This window comes from Spinacia oleracea, chromosome 3, assembly GCF_020520425.1.
Source record: "Spinacia oleracea cultivar Varoflay chromosome 3, BTI_SOV_V1, whole genome shotgun sequence".
Taxonomy (NCBI): Eukaryota; Viridiplantae; Streptophyta; class Magnoliopsida; order Caryophyllales; family Amaranthaceae; genus Spinacia; species Spinacia oleracea.
This window is the reverse complement of record NC_079489.1, coordinates 157,725,528-157,739,718: the sequence shown is the minus strand read 5'-3', so window position 1 is coordinate 157,739,718 and position 14,191 is coordinate 157,725,528.

The window sequence follows — 14,191 nt, the reverse complement described above, 5'->3', positions numbered from 1 at the left end:
ACCATTAGTAATCCTATGTGGCGCTCTAATAATTCAGCAAATATGCCTCCTTTATATATATATATATATATATATATATATTAGATTACAAATACAAGATTCGAACCCATGACTTGGTGATTGGAACCACTAATGACTCATCCACTTGGCTATGCAAATTTACGTGTTATATTTTGCAAACTATATATAATAAAGTGATAGTAAAGAAAGAAAAATGATTTTAATAAAAATAGGGGTTAATTATGTTTTGTTTTCAAATTTTTTTACAGAAAAATAGGCATAGTTACAATTATTCAAGTGATGACTCGGCCTTCGAGGCATCGCCCGAGCCCAAAATCTAGTTGTTATATATATTATATCAGGGTAACTTTTAAACATTTTGGTTAACTTCACATTTGTCGTACAATATTTATTGCACATCAGAGTGTAATTAAGGGTTTATAAATTACAACTAGTAATCCGATTTGTATTAGATTTAATTTTAAACTAGATTTTAGCCCGTGCGATGCACGGTTTCTATTAAATATATTGTTACGTTAAAATAAAACTCCTACATATATCAACTGCTATATTTTTATATATTATATTAAATTGATTTTTTTTTTTTTTGGATTGAATTTCATTATAGATTTATTTTTTAATTATTATCGTGTTTGATTTTGGATGAAATTGTATATAAGAAATATTAATAATTATTTAATAAAAATATTTACGTGACACCTAATGATTTATCTACGTGGTATTCGACTTTTTAATTCAAAAATAATTTTGAAGTCTTATTTTTCATTGGCTGAAACCATTAGATTTCCTACGTGGCGCTCTAATATTGGATTAATGTTTGATTTTGGATTGAATTTTATTTTAGATTAGTGTTTGATTTTGGGTGAATTTTATTAGATTTATTTTTTTAATTATTAGAGCAATTGGAATTGTATATATTAGTAATTATTTTTTAATTATTAGAGCGTTTGATTTTGGATGAAATTGTATATGTTAGTAATTAATTAAATAATTAAAATATCTACGTGGCACCTAATTAATTATCTACGTGGCACTCGATTTTTTTAATTCAAAAATAAATTAGAAATCTTATTTTTCATTGGCCGAAACCATTAGTAATCCTAGGTGGCGCTCTAATAGTTCAGCAAATATGCCTCCTTTATATATGTAATATTATATTTTAACGGAATAGTAGTAGACAACTAAAACCCCTAAAGACAAATAGGATTAGGAGACATTAATTACACGTACAATTACATTACAATTTTGTAGATTTTGTACATCTGATCCAAAAAACCTACTAGGACACAATCTCTACCGTAAGTAGAATTTGCTCATTACTTCTTGTATAAATAGATACATGAACATACTTTAAGGATACGTCTTCTTCACCTCCCGATAAGTTAGCAATCAGATTCTATCAGGTCTATAAGTTTAAAACAGATCTATATATAAGTTCCAATCAGGTTTGATCAGGTATATATTATCATGAAACCCTTCGAATGGCCTCGTTCGGACGCCGAATTCTTGAAGGAACTAACTCAAAGAAAGAGCAACAATGATGTCCATTACTCTAAATTTAGTTCAATACCTTCTTCTCCATTGTCATCGTTGTCGAAATTGCGGTTTGCTTCTAGGCAAAGGTATCTAAGAAGCTACACCTTCACCAAAGAGAACCCTAATTGTGAAAAGATGTCCAAGAAGTGGTTTAAAGTCGATAATTTGATGATTAGTAGTTGGGATAAGGGTTTTGGATTAACTAATTGTAAATCTTCCCATAAAAAGAAGGTTATTAAGGGGTGTTTACGTGAGTTGAAGTTTGATAATGTGTTTAAGTTTTTGATTCCGTGTATCGGTTAGGGTTTAAAAATAGTTAGGGTTTAAAAATAGTTAGGGTTTGATTAGTTTGGAAAAGAAAATGGTTGTTTATAAATAAACTTTTGTTCTATATGTATACTTTGAGTTCCGATGCATGTCTTGCCTAATTGATCAGGATTGGTGATATTTAATTAGTTTCAAACAAATTACTTAGTTCAAATATATACATTGAGATCATGTAAATTAGGGTTAATTTTATTCACCTGATTTCACTAATTTGAATTATATAAAAAAATTATTCAAACATGTGTTGGGTTATGAATTAAACTTCATTACCTCTTGTTTTTCAAAATAGAGTCATACATATAAGTATATAACATCTAGTGTAAGGAATTTTTTTATATAAAAAAAAAAAAACAAATAAAATCAAATAAAGGTTCCCTAGCCTTCATCTAACTAAACTAGTAATTATCCTATTCCCTTTGTTACTAAACGTTCTCATTTTCCTGGAAGATTGTCAATGTACATTTTGTATTGTTAATAGATCCCAAATTTACTAGATCTGTAAAAAAATTACTATTCCTAAAACATAAATTGAGACGAATAAAATAATACTCTACATATCTATATTAAAATCCTTTTGTTCTATATGTATACTTTGAGTTCCGATGCATGTCTTGCCTAATTGATCAGGATTGGTGATCTTTAATTAGTTTCAAACAAAATACTTAGTTCAAATATATACATTGAGATCAGGTAAATTAGGGTTATTTTTATTCATCACCGATTTCACTAATTTAAATTACATATCAAAAAGTTATTTAAACACGTATTTGGTTATGAATTGAACTTCGCTACCTCTTATTTTTTCAAAATAGAGAGTCATACATAGAACATCAAATAAAAGTTCGTACTTCATCAAACTACATTTGTCTAGTATATCTTACAATGTACTATGTAGCTAGAATGTTTCTTGTATATAGCGTTGGAACATGCAACCTTTTTCGACGTCAACTTTAGGTTTGAGGTTGTCGTAACTCCTATCAGTCTGTGATTAACAAGTAGCTTTAGTCATCTAACATCTGCGTAGATCGGTAGATGATTAATTACATGCAAAACTTGAAATCTTTCAAATATTGTGGTCAATTGTAGCAAGGAACATTTAGTGATATATTTTGGTACTTAGGCTCTGTTCTCTTCACCTTATTTTCACTTATTTCAGGTTCGATGAGATAAGATAAGATAAAATAAGATAAAATAAGGGCCACTAAGATAAGATACGATAAAATGATAATCATAGTATTTCCCTCCGTTTCTAAAAGTTCTCTCAATTCCGTTGGGAACATTGGTGAATGCATTTTTTGTATCGCTAATATCTTTAATTATATGTTAATAACAGTCATAAAATTTTGATTTCCTTAAAGCACACATTGAAACAAATCAAACAAAACTCCTACATGACTATATTATTTTCTTGTATATTTACAAATTCATAATAATTACTCCTACAAGATTTCAAATAGAAAGCTACTACGTATAACATTAAGAAAAACAAGGAGTAATATAATCGGTTTTTTCATGAAATGCCCTCGAGGTTTCACGTAATACACCAAATACACCTGCGTGTTTCAAAATACATAATATACCCCTATTTAAACTTATTTGCACCAAATGCCCCTAAACGTAACGGAAGTCTAACGTCGTTAGTGATTAACTGCTAATTAACCTAATTAAACCAAATTAACTCTAAACTACCCTAAATTAATCCTAATTACTACCTAACTACAACAAACACCAACCCACCAATATCCTAATACCATCAACACCACACCACCATACCTGCACACACCTTCGTTGGCCCTTGCCTCACACCGGACCCGCCGGCGTACTCCGGCTCCCTCGCTTGACACGCCAGAGTCATCGGCGCACCTCACCGTCCCCTTTTCTTGCTCTCTATTCATGAACCCATGCCTCCACAACCCCAACCCTTTTCCCTTTCTCTCCCTGCGCCGCCCACCAGTTAGTCACCATCAAAAGCACCAGCATCGGCGCTGCCCACGCTTGGGCCCACCGCGCAGAGAGTCGTCCTCCTCTCTTCTCCCCCTTTCCCTTCTCTTCCATGGCAGCACCATCCTCGATCTGTTTTTCCGGCACTCTTTCAATTTTCTCTTATGTGATTTTTTTTTGAAGATTTTAGGGGTTAGGGTTTCAGGGCATTGATCAATTAGGGGTTAGGGTGTCTGGATCTTCAGATTGGGCGTTGTGGGTAGAAATGAGCGAGCCAATCCACCATGCTTGGGCCCATATGAAGTCGCGTAGTTGGGTCCGCCGGAGGGATTTACGGGGAAGTTTTGATTTAGAGTGGTGGCGGTTGTGGGTAGAAATGAGCAAGCCCACCTACCACCGTCGTTGCCTCTGCTGCGGTTCCCGAGGTAGGAGGAGATGGGCGTGGAAGGTCGGTAGTGGTGCTGGTGGGAGGTCGATAGTGGTGGTGGTGGAAGGTCGGCGGTGGTGCCGCCGGTTGGGGTAGTGGTGTCGGGTTGGGATGCAAGAGAATGGTGGTGTTGAACTGGGTGATGGTGGGAAGGAGGAGGAAGAGAAGGAAGGATAAGATGTTAATTAGGGGCTAATTAGTAAATTAGGGGTTAACTTTTTTTAATTAATTAGGTTTAATTATCATATTTGGGGTTAATCACTAACGGCGTTAGACTTCCGTTAAGTTCAGGGGCATTTGGTGCAAATAAGTTTAAATAGGGGCATATTATGTATTTTGAAACACGCAGGTGTATTTGGTGCATTACGTGAAACCTCGAGGGTATTTCATGAAAAACCGTAATATAATTTGGCAGTCAAATAAAAGTTGATATTTTAATTACTAGATAATATTTGAAGTCATAATTTCATTAATTTACAGTATTTGACTTTATTGACAAAGTCTCCGGATTAAAATAATTGAAAGTTAATTTATTTCTACTTCTACTTATTTCCTCCGTTTCGAAATAATATGGACACTTTAAATTTTGACACTATTCAAAATTTTCAATTTGATTATCATTTGTGATTTATGGGTAAGGAAAAAAATATAGTCGTGTGAGGTCTTGTTTGATTCGCCTCGATATGTATTTCCAGAATATCAACTTTTTATAATTTTTACGAATACAAAATAAGAGATATTAATGACCAAACATTTACTTTGACAATCGTGAAAATGTAAATTGTCCCTATTGGATCGAAACGGAGGGAATATAAAGCATTGGATTGAGTCTCCATTAAATCATACCTTGATCAATAAAAATGGCTTCCAAAAATGAACCGATCATAATCCGATCAGTTGGTAACTACAAACCCAATTTGACATCTATGGATCTACCCAATTTGTACGGGCTCCTCCAAGTAGATTTGATTTTTCTTTTAATGGGCTTAGTGGGCCTTGTGGGCCTGATGGGCCGGGTAATTGATTGTTGAATGTGCGGGGAATGTCAGCCAGCAACAGACCAACAATTGGGACCATGATCCATGATCCATCCATCCCTTTAGATTTCACCATTTATTAATTTGTTATTTTTAGATAAATTACCAAGTATGAATCAGCATGGCTTGCATCATGGCATTCATGGTCAACCCAACAAGGAGTCATAAAGGGAAAAATAAAAGTTCAAAATTTTCATTTTTAACTTGTCAAAGTTACTCAAAATAGCCAAATCTTAAAACCAGAAATGCTACTCCCTCTGTCCCAAAATTATACTTCAGTATTGTTTGATTGAAAACATAGTTTTTAGAAAAGTGGAATAGAAAATGTATGGAAAAGTGGAAAATTAGAATATAGTGTATGGAAAAGTGGAAAAAGTAGAATATAGTGTCTAAGTAAGAAAACATGATTATAAAAAATGTCCAAGTAAAAAAACATGATTATAAATTTGAGACGCCCGAAATAGGTAACAGAACTATAATTTTGGGATGGAGGGAGTACCCACTACTACTATTTTTTGGCTCCAGAACCCGGATTTCAAGCCTTAATCCCATGACCAAAACCTGTGTCTTTTTGGATTGAATCGGGCTCATCATGATGATGTCTAATTTTTTCATTGGTCTAAAGTCTAAACTTACTTTTATGAAGTAAGTCAAAGTAAATCAAACAATGTAACTCATAAATCATAATGTGAATATAGTAATGTAAATTTGGGCAATTTATGTATAATTGTATATGGACATATTTTCTGAATTCTGATCGAAATTATATTTCCTCTCAGGCCAAACAGCCTGCCTGATCAGGTGACGTAGCCTACTCCATAGAGGTATATGACTTTGATCCTTTTGGACCACAATTCCCACGTGGCTCTGACCACCTCCTGCCGGTTGCCACGTGGACCCTTTACTAATTGTAATACTTGTACAACATAGGACCACCATTATTTCGAAAAAGATAAGTATAAATAAATAATTAAATAAAATAAAATTCAGCTACTTATGTCATGCAACTTTTAATCAATAAGTCGATCTCAAAACATCACATTCACATAGGAGGAAGTACATTATTTTTATTATGGAATTTAGAAAAAAATTAACTAGTGTCAATATAGAACGATTGACAGAAGTATAGTTCTTTTAAAGTTTACGGAGTGTTTCTTATCTATACTATATATTAAAAGGTGTTTCTATAAATGTTACGTGATGCTATCTCAATCCATACGTATATGTTATCAATGCACATTTAAAAAAATATGGTGTTAGCACCAATGATGTCTTGGCCTAGTGGTTAAGACTGAGGGCCTGTGTACAATAGATCTCAGGTTCGAATCCCCCGCCCCCATTTGTAATTTATATTGCCCTTGTGGCTCATTCGCACCAAAAAATATGGTATTAGCATAAGATTCGAACCTGAGATCTCTGGTTTAAACACCAGATCATTATCCAATTGAGCTAACGCTTTTACATGTTATCTTTGCAAATTTATTTATTAATATAATAATTATCTTGTGAAAAGAAATTAACATAATTTCATTAAAAAATATAATAATTAATTGTTATTCACATAATAATCTGGGACATCGCCCGAGCCAAATAGTAGTTCTACATTGAAATGAAACATACGTAGTGAGTGATTACCGTTCAGTCGTTCACGTATGACCATCGAATAACTTAATTCATTTTTTCTTTAATTAATTTAGAGCAAAACAACAACTACCTCCATTTCATTAAGTTCTTTACGCTTTGGAAAATATGTCCAATAATCAAAACTTTGACCATAAATTCTCACTATTATATCTATAAAAAATTATTATGAGATATCTTGTTAGATTGGCCTCGAAATGTATTTACAGAATTGGATATATTAACGGTCAAACATTGTACAGGAGTTCGTGCAAATAGTAAGTGTAAAGATCTTTTTGAAACGGATGTAGTATACGAGATAGTGTTTTTGTTCATGGAACCTGATAGATTATGTAAATAATCTCAGTTTAATTTGTGCAATATTCTTTGTATATTCGTTAGAACTTAGAACACTTACCCTAATTTTACATGTAAGGTGTTTATATACACTAACGTAAAGCAATAATAAACCACGTAATTAAATTATTTCATGGTATCAGAGCCTAAGATTTTATCTCTCCCGCATCCGCACCCTAATTGATACCAAATTGCGTTTTCATTATGGTAAAACCGTTATTAATTTGAGGAAGGGATTTTACCTTGTATTTTTTATGCAAGTATTTAATTTCGGCTCCTGCAAAATTCTAAATACACGGTGAAATCGCTTAGATAATACGGAGTAGTCGTTTTGATTCTGCAAAGACGGTAAATTTATAATTGGTTTTTTCCGATACATAAAGGAAAATAAGTTTATATAATGATTATTGAATTTTTTTTGCACTTCAAAAATGTATTTTCACAATTATTAAATTTATGTCATTTTCATTGAATTTGGGACCATTTTTTAAAGTTGTCCGTCCGCAATGCCCAACATACTCCATGAGCCCACCCCTCTCATCTTGGCTCTTGCTTTAAATACCTCCTTCTCCCTTTTCTTTTTCCCTATTTTTGTTTTCTTTACTTTTTTCATCTTCATCAAACGAAGATATTGCTGAATTTTAACAGAGATAAACGACAATTTCATCTTCTTTTTTTTGTACAAATAAAATTCTATATATATATAAATGTTAGGCTAATTATGGGAAGTCAATAAAAAGTTCAACTTACACGTACTAATGGTACTCTTCGAGAATAATTAGTTTCATTCTAAAAGAATTATGGAGAAAAAATAATAGCATATACTATTACTCTCTGCGTTTTTGTCAACTAACTAGTTATTGGGTTCGGGTGATGCTTCAAGTAAATTACTACCGAAAACATATACTACCTCCGTTTCAAAAAGAACTTTACAGTTACTATTTGCACGGATTCCAATGCAATATTTAACTACTAATATATCCAATTTCGTATGTGAAAAAATTGTAAAAATTTGATAGTCTGAAAATACATCCCGTGACCAATCTAACAAGATCTTACATGTAACGTTTTGATGTATATAATGGTGAGAATTTATGGTCAAAATTTTTATACGTTGGACACATTTTCCAAAGCGTAAAGAATTTTCTGAAACGGAGATAGTACAATATCATCTTAGGAATGTATAGCATGGTTGCCTCATTTTCATTTATTTATATTTCTTTTGGGAAGAATAACCTCTTATTAATACTTTGAATGACATAATTTAGCAATGTGCTATTCATCTTAATCTTGTTGCGTATGACTTACAATGTAATTTTCTTAATTTCATGCCACATCATACAAAATCAGACCATAACAAACTATAATAGAAAAAATCAGCTCAGAGCAGACTATATTAGACAACAAAAAGCAAAAAAACAGTTATTAAAAAAATATTTAGACCAGAACATACCAAAGAAACATACCAGAACAAACTCAAATGATAGAAAATCAGACCAGATCAAGTGAAGAGAATATAGCCTCCGTGGTAGCGACTTTAACGAACCTCAAAACTTGATAATATAATGCAAGTTCAAGTACTTCTTGCAAGCACCATATTGTGAAGATTTCAAATAAGTGCACTTTGAGACTCGTTGAAATAGAAGAGTGTCACACCACACATAAACTTCTTTAAAAACGCTTACATCCGAGTATAAGTATATACTACAAGAATTTGTATCTTTAATGACAACCTAATAAGGACGGGTCAAAAATCCCGTCGCAAAAGCCTTTTGCAACGGGGATCATAACCAGACAAAGACGGAAACGATTGTCGCAATTCCTCTCAAATGTCTTTTACGACGGGTTAACGACGGGATTTTCCATTAATGAAAGCACCCTTTTATGACGGCACCCTTTTATGACGGGTTCGCGACAGAAAATTCCGTCGTTAATCAAGAATTATTGGCCTTTAGCGGCGGGATTACCCGTCGTTAATGGTACAATTTCTTGTAGTCATATTAGAATTAGGCAAACATTCAGTGGCGGATGTACTATGCACACTGGGTAGACAAATGTCTACCCAGTTTTGTAATTGAAAAATCATTTTAATAGGCTGAGTATTTTTTGTTAAAAAAAAATCACAAATTTGTTCAACCAGGGGACTTTATCTTAGCTAGATTTGATTGCTGACCACTCCAACATCTTGCCTTTATGTTTCTTTGTTGCAGAATAAATATATAAGGATTGTTTTTAGTTCGCCAAATATTTAAAATTTCATTTTTTTTTCCGGGGTCGCACGTGCTCCCATGACCCTTAGCTGGGTCCGCCATTGTATACAACTACTTTATTGAATCTCATATTCTCATCTGATTTTTAATTTTTACTTCGTATTTTTTAAAAGTTTTGTTGTTATTTGCTTATATAACACGGAGTACTCCGTATACATTTATCTTGTATAATATTAGAATTTATAAAATAACAGTGAAAAGTGAATTGGTAAATTTTATGTAAACGTTGTAATTAGTACTATGCAAATTGTCATTTTCATTGTATTTTTTTTTTTAAAATGTAGTTTTTATTTCTTTTAAAAATGTCTACCCTGTTTCAAAATCCTGGATACGCCACTGCAAACATTGACTTGTTTTTAAAATAATAATAAATTATTGAAATTAATAGATGGTGAAAATAGCTAGCAATGAGTAAAAAAAACCAAGGAAAAGTAAGATGAAAAAGAAAGGAAAGTGAAATAATAGTAATGTGAGGAAAGGAGATGCATGGGAGGCAGGCATAGACGACATAGGCATACCATGAGAATGTTGGTCCTCGCATGTATTCATCTGCTCAGAAAATAGACCCACCTTTGAGAAGGACATCCCTGTTTTTCCCTAGGACCTTTTTTTTATTTATTTATATTTTTGATTAATTAGGGCTTGTTAATTTATACATTATAAACCATTTTTTATCTCCTTTAATTGGCAGAATTGGAACTCCCATGCTAAGGGTATGCTCTTGTGTAACACTTAATGTTCCTACTTAATAACAAATTGAATCAAATAAAGATTAGCTTTGTGTTCTTATGTATCGATCTTTTATTATTTATATATTTACTTGTTTTTAGTACTTTTCTTAGAGTCTATCATCTCGATCTTATCGTGTAGATTATTTAGGTTTTGTTCTCTTCACCTTAATATTATTGTTTATTAGACCAGAACAGAAAAATTAAACCAGACCAGACTAGACCACAAAAAAACAAAAAACACTAACAGAAAACATTCAAACTGTATTTGGTAGTGTATTTTTAGTTAAGCTCCCTAAAATTAATCTTTGTATAATTGTACAAATCAAACTATATTTCTTAATCCTCTTACGTACTACCCCTCATAAAAGTGTCCAAAATTCGCCACTGAACTAGACCAGACCAGACTAAATCAGAAAATACCAGACCAAATTAAATCGATCAGATCATACCAAAAACTAGAAAAATCAGAGCAGATCAAGTGAAGAGAACAAATTCTTAATTTAGATATCGGAAGAGCGCGACGAGCTTTGGAAAGATTAAGCCTTAACTTGCCTAGTCCAATTAACTATAAACATCATTATAAAGAATAAGAGGATCTGAGAGGAAATTAATTAAGATCTATGACATGGCTTCACTCAAATTATATGATTTATAAGGAGTTGACTAGACTTGTGTACAAAGTAAGAAGGTTTCTTCTTCGATTTGTTTATTAATTCATTCATATATATATATAATAATACAAATGATGAACATGAGCTCTACACGTCAATCAGGAGTGACAACACCTTTTGGAAATTGACAACCTTATTATTAGTATGTCCCAAATTAATTTAAACTATAATTGTTTAAATGTTCAATTATTGTTTGATTAAGTAATCATCATGATTAATTTTCTTCTTAAGTAACGTCCTTAATCAAACTTTGAGGGGATCATTTCAACTTTTTTTGGGCCTATCTCTTGCGAAACCTGAATCAATACTACAAAAGTACGAAATATGTGGTTTGGTATAGTAAAACATGAGACTAAAAAAACAGTTTTATACAGGATTTGATCATAGGTAATGAGTACCGCACTTTATCCATGAGATCATGACTTTAACTAACTAATTAAGATAGTTGACATCAGGATTTTATAGTATAACCGTCTATAATACAAGATTTGATCACATATACTGATATACATGATTTGATCACAGGTAATGAGTACCGCACTTCATCCATGAGACCATGATAGTCGGTATCAAATATCCAGATAATAGCATCATATCATCGGTGGGTAATTGGATCGTAGTGACGCGTATTGGCTCCTAACTATTACACTTGTTCCTGAAAATTCTTTACACCTTGGAATATCTATCCAAAATATTAAAAAAATTGACTGTAAATTCTCCTATTATATACGCAAAACATTATCATGTAAGATCTTGTTAGATTGATCGATATGTATGTTCAGAATATCAAATTTTCATTATTTTTTCACATACGAAATTGGATATATTAGTGGTTAGTTATTCCACTGGAGTCCATGCAAATAGTAAACGTAAAGAACTTTAAGGAACATAGGATAGTAAGAATTAAAAGGTGTAACTTAGAAAATGAATATCATGTAATTAATTCCTCATTTTCTTTTCTTCAGTTGCAACGTTTTAACTTTCACGTTTGTCAATAATGTGTGTAGTTAAAAAACTACTGTATAAAAGTTGACATTGTAAAACTATAATCGAAAGAAATCTAACAAGATCCCCTCACGACTATGTTTTAGTTTATTATTCATCAGAGCCAATCAAAAGAAAGTATGTACGTAAATCAAATAATATAAAAGTCAAAATATTGCAACTAACAGAGAATGCCGGAAATATCAAAGATTCGATCCTTGATAAACTGTAATAGAATGAAATATTATAGCTAGACAACCCTTTTTTAGAAAAAGTTTCAACCCTATAAATCTTCAACAGTTTTTCCCTTTCTAGCTACATACTTTGCACGAGTAATCTATAGTACATAGTAACAGTGATTCTAGCTTCTTATTGTAGCAATACAGTTATACAGATAGATCCTGTTTTGTGTGCCTTTATTTCAAGTAGGAATCATTTGACTTTGGCTTTCTAAGGACCACTCCATATTTTCTGTACAAGTACTCCTTCCGTCCCATTTTAAACACGTCACTTAAAGATATATGAGGTGTCTGATTATGAGAGTTTTGGAGAAAAAAGAGCCTTTTAAGGTAAATTAAAGGGTTGACTATTACAAAAAGATAATGAAAATGTTTGGTTATGACTTATGAGAGGTTTTGAAGTTAAAAAGTTTTGGATGAAAAGACTAACTTTGAAGAAGCTCAATACCGATTAGAGGTTTGAAGAAATAAGTATAAAATGACAAATTATTCCATTATTGTATAAAATTACAACTCCTACCTACCTATATCATTTTATTTCAAGAGTGTTTTGAGGTGAATTAAAGGTTTGACTATTACAAAAAGATAATGAGAATGATTGGTCATGACTTATGAGAGGTTTTGAAGTTAAAAAGTTTTGGATGAAAAGACTAACATTGAAGAAGCTCAATATCGATTAGAGGTTTGAAGAAATAAGTATAAAATGACAAGTTATTCCATTATTGTATAAAATTACAACTCTTACCTACCTATATTATTTTATTTCGATGTCCTTAACGGTCTTTTACACATTAACACAATTAACAACTAATTTAACAAACACTTTACAAAATCAACTAATTCAACCAGTAAACATATAACAATTAGTCAAACCAGCTAACAACTACCCCCACAAGAAAACACCTAATTTTCGACCGCCTAAAACGGTCGGTAAAAGGCTAAAAGCAGTTTGTAAAAAGTACCAACCAGTCACCCACCTAACAGTTAGTGTGGCTTTTTACCAACTATCAGTGTTGTCGGTAAATAACTTTTTACCGACTATCTATTATGCGGTCGATAAATGATTTTTTTACTAACTACCTATTTCGCGGTCGGTAAATCTCTTTTTACCGATTAATTTATGAGCGGTCAGTAAATTTAGACGCCAAAGACACAAATTCTTGTAGTGTACTTCTTACATAGTAACTGCTAATCGCCAAACAAGGCCCTAAAGTTCTAAGGAGACTTATTCATTGGTAGTATATGTATGAAATTGAGCAAATGGGCTAAGTGAAAAATAATAAAAGGATAATCATGGCCGGTTTTGAGGGTGTGCGAGGTGAGCGACGGAACAGGGCCCCCAATGTTCAGAATATAATATAATTAGTTTCCTTAATGTAAATAAAAAGAAATTTGGAGTAGTGGTTAAGCCCTTATTGTATAATACCTAAGGTCTTGGGTTCATATCCTATCAAGTTCATTTTTTTATTCTTTCCTTTTGTTTTTAGTTAAATGAGGACCTTATTTAGAAAATTTGCACAGGGCCCCACAATTATGACGTCATTATGACCCCGCACTAGTAGAAAAAACCCCTGTTGCAGCCCCCTTGTTGCAGCGTACATGTATTAATACGCTTCAACAACTAGTTGGTCAACGCGGGTCAAACCATTTAAATGGTTGTTGCAGCGTACAATTTAATTGTTCCCTGCAAAAGTGTTTGTTGCAGCGTACATTTTAAAAGCCCCCTGCAATAGCCCGTTTTATTGCAGCGTACATTTAAAAGCCCCCTGCAATAACCCGGATAAAAAAATTCGCTGCAATATTATACTACGGAGTAATTCAGAGGATAATAATTAAGTCATGAATAGAAATCATGTGAATTCAAATAGCTTTCCAATAATGAATACAAATATTAAGGTAATGATAAGAAGTGAATATAATTTGATGTGAATTGTTAAACCCTAAATTACAGGCATGCAGTTATATGTGGCTTTCAAACGTCAACCTCCATACCTCCCTCCATAACAAAGATTACAAACCTAACATTTTCA